The following is a 4,260-nucleotide window of genomic DNA, read 5'->3' as shown; positions in this document are numbered from 1 at the left end:
CCTCTTATCGACGGATCTGCTTTCCTCAATCCGCCAGGGCGGTTATTGGATTCAGACTTCCTTAGGTCACAGTCAGTAACTTGTGTTTGCTTGACACAATAGGCTCTCTGCGTACTAACGACACTTTTATGCGTGGTACATGGCGTTGAATGTACATTCTTGCCACTGAATCTCACACCAGGCCCAGTATAATGGACACTTTGTGCCTGATGTACGAGTCTTGACTGTGTTAGCGCTTACCGCGCCTTACAGAGCATTCAGCATTGTTTGTTTTTTCTCTGGTAGTTTGTCTTTACACGCGTGTTTCCATGCTAAAAATTCTTACATACGTTGGGATTCATCTTATCCGACTGGAGCTGTTGGTGGTATGACTTCGAATGAGACGTTTCTCTCTCTCTTTTATCTCATATCCTCCTGTAACCCTTTCACATTTATCGCTTGCATTCACTTTTTATGTCTATGACCATGCTCTTCAAAGATAAAAGGCAGCTCGGCTTATTTATGACCACCCTACATAAGGGCGCCAGTTCAACACCTTCAATTCTATCCACACTATGATGCTTGGTAAGTTCCAACGCCTCGACTATCAACCGCTGTGGTGTGAATCCTAGTCCACTTTTCCAGATCTACTCTATATCCTGTGTCTAATTCATATACCGCCATCGCTCAGGCTTTGGCTAGCGCTTGATATTCTTCCGCGCTCTTTGGTGGTTTCTTGCTCCTCATCGTATGCTCACCAGGCCTAGTCCGTGTTATAGGGTCTGTTGAGGTCGAAGAATCGACTACTCAGAGCAGATTCTCACACTGGTTTGTTTTTGACAAAAGACTCCACCAAACCCAGCTGAATCTCTCTTTTATGATGATCCGCTTCAAGCAGAGCATAAATTTGGCGGAAACTGATTAATACGAGTAGGAAAGGCAAAACCGGCTGTGGTTAGTTTTGAGTAACCCTAATGAGTAGTGTGTTACACCTAATAGCTTGCTTTTTTCATCATTTTACTCTGGATTGTAGAGGAATAGGTGGGACCAAGGATCTGCAGTAGAAAGTTTACCCTGCCAGTGGGGCCAGTCTATGTTTAAAGGCAAAGAAGCACCGTACAGTTGTTTCATCCTTGTTGGGAACTATCCGAAGGAGACTTTCGAATCCACGCTCGATCACGAGTAGTTGGATTGGCGGTGTAATTAGCTCTCACAAGACATGGCGCTGCTTCTTACTGAGTCATCGATCAGCGATGCCTGTTAAAAATCTACGCTTCACACTCGTTCAGCAAAATCAGTCTTGACTTGGACAGAAAAAGGGCTAAGAACATTCTTTGGAACAGTTTTACATGTGGCTTGAACTGTGGCCTGAGCTACTCATCTGATACAACCAGCAGATATTTATCCCGTAGCTAAAACTTTGGGACAGCCAGGGAAGTCAACATATGGTCCGCTGTAGTCGCAAAATTGCACAGGACACAAGCAAGCTCTCAATAGATATAAAGCTCATAAGCAAATTTTACTAGAGTAAAAACTCGCAATCCCCTGAATCGCACATCCTTTCAGTGAAAAGCTCTCGATGGGAAATCGAGAAACGTCTTCTAGTTTAATAAACTCAGACGAATAAATCACATGTGTAGTTGTGAGCCAGACTAAACCTAACCGAAATGAGAAAATGGTATTATGTAACCATCAGCAAAACAGCTGATTTCTCACACGCACGAGGACGCCCAACACCCTCCCTCACACAAACACACACACCAGGGTAGTATTCACGAGTGAGAGGTTGGGGCAACATCTGGCGACGGGGTGTGGGGGAGTATTGTAGTCACACTAGTGCTGAAGATTAACGAGCTGTTTCTACAACACAGTTTTCTCCGATTGTCCAGTTCCATTGTAACATGAACTGAAAGACTTGAGAACAAATAGCCAAATGCGAATTTCATGAAAATTCTTCAATATCTTACGCTTTAAATTGTTTCAGTTCATACTGACTGAAATCAAGTAAACTATATGAATGAATACGAAAAAGTTTGTAAGCGTTTTCACTGATACCGGTGAAAAAAGAAGGCCTTCGCTGCGGAGTTATTTATTAGAAAACGCCAAGAGAACAGTTACAGACTATTGGACAGGGAAGCAAAACTCTCATGTGCATCTTGTTTACAAAACTGAATATCCATCTTCTCCTTGAACGCGTCTTCCTGAACTTTCCTGGATATTCATTGACTGTTACTCAAATGCAAGCAAATGCTACAAAGCGGCTCCATAAATTCCGTAATAGATTTCCCTTTTCAAGAGACGCGGAGTTGATTTACGAGAAAACATACTACTCACACGTCTCCTCAGTAGTATCCCCCGTTAAACCGGTATCATTCAAATTCACATCACTGTCATTGGGAAGGTTGTCCTTATGTCCTGAAGTAATTGATCCGCGGTCAAGCACTGGACTCGAGTAAAATTTTCATTCCTATACCAAGCTGAAGCTGAGGCTGGGTTCAAATAGACCTTCTTGTTTAAGACACTCGGTACCCAACACTGTTTTTCAAAGTAACCCTTTAGTTTAGTAGTAATATGGAGATATCGATTTAATTTCGTCGATAGCTCAGTGTAAACTTTACCTGAATGAAGGTCCACATGGTAGGTGAAATCGTTCAGCTGTAACATTCTTTCGGTGTCTAACGGCCACGCCAACCGAGGGAAGCCCGAGGGCTGGGATACTGCCAGGTTGCCCAAACCCAGACAGGAGCAATGAAGGTACCCGGTTTGGGTTTAAACCACGGACCTTCCGGTCAGTAAATTCGCGCTTTAACCATTTGGTCCATTTCGCCCCCGGTAGGTGAAACCTCTGAGTTCCAACGCTTGGAAGCTAAATCACAGAAACTATGAATGAATAAAGTTGTACAACAAAGTGGTTCAAACTTTGGGTTAAAACAGACACAAGATAAATTTATTGATCGAATTGATTGAGGACAGGTAAATCTTCTGTCGAATGCAGGGCGAGAAAGTTGTGGACTGCAGGCGGGCGCTGAACGATGCCATGTATTACTTAAGAGCAATGTATATTGAGAGCACATTTATGTAAACGGAGTGCCTTGTATAAAACCTCCACATCCGGACTGGCCAAAAGCGAAGTACACTCGAAAAAATGATTACTGCATGGAAGGCGCATCTTTAAACGTCTTTTAATTATCTGTCGAACGTAGATCCGGAACCCCTCATCTAGTGAACACTTAGGCCTGGCTTCCGAGGGCGATTACTGAAGCTAGCACGTGAAATCTGTCAGAGATGGTGGAACTCCTGTCCAAACTGAGTTGACAAACAGTCGAAGAATAAGCGAAACACACTCATTTGCAAACAAATTTGATGTTGCGAGACTCACCTGAAACCAAGCGGAATTTCTCGTTTGTGATCCAGACAACTGAATGTACTGCACCAGGCCGTCTCATGTTTTAGGCGGTACAATATTCAAGATATCGCGAAACATGTACACAGCTAATGAACTACTCACAATGTTGCTGAAAATTCGTCGACAGCCCACGATTGGTTTCGCCCTTCTCGGGGCTCATCAGGTAGGCGCAGTTTCCGAATTTTCGTCAACCTTATTCTCTACTTGAACCTTAATTGCGCGAAATTAGAGAACTGCACTCATTTGCAAACAAATTTGGTTTTGCGAGAGACTCACTTCGAACACAGTAAAATCTCTCGTTCATGAATTTGAGTGTATTTTGCCAATTTCGTGCAATTTGGTTTCAAGCAGAACATAAGGTTGACGAAAACTCGCGGTGTGCGCTTGTATGATGAGCCCCAAGATGGGCGAACCCGGTTGTTGCTTGTCCAAGAGTTTTCAGCAACCTCATGAGTAGTGTATTGTGTCCATGCATGTATCGTAAAATCTCGATATCGTACCAACTGAAACATGAAGCGGCCTGGTGCAGCAATGCAGTTGCTTAAAAACATCATAAACGAGGAATTCGGCTGAGTTCCAAGTGGGTCTCCCATCAAAGCCAACTCGATATGCCAATGAGTGTATTTGTGGAAAGTAGGTCATCTCCAGGTCTCCTCTCAGCTTGTAACGAAGTCCATAACGTTGGCTGCGGACAGTGCGGGTTGCGTTCTACACGGGAATTGCCGATATAACAAAGTTCCGATTTGTGCGTGATAATCAAGAACAGTTGAAACATTCGTTACAAATGGGTTAATGCGTTTTTATGCATTTGTCCATTTGTACAGTAATAAATCTCTAATTAGCATGGCATCCCGCCTTCGTTTGGATCTGCTATA

This window comes from Opisthorchis viverrini (assembly GCF_000715545.1).
Source record: "Opisthorchis viverrini unplaced genomic scaffold opera_v5_53, whole genome shotgun sequence".
NCBI classification, from domain to species: Eukaryota; Metazoa; Platyhelminthes; class Trematoda; order Opisthorchiida; family Opisthorchiidae; genus Opisthorchis; species Opisthorchis viverrini.
This window is presented reverse-complemented; position numbering follows the sequence as displayed.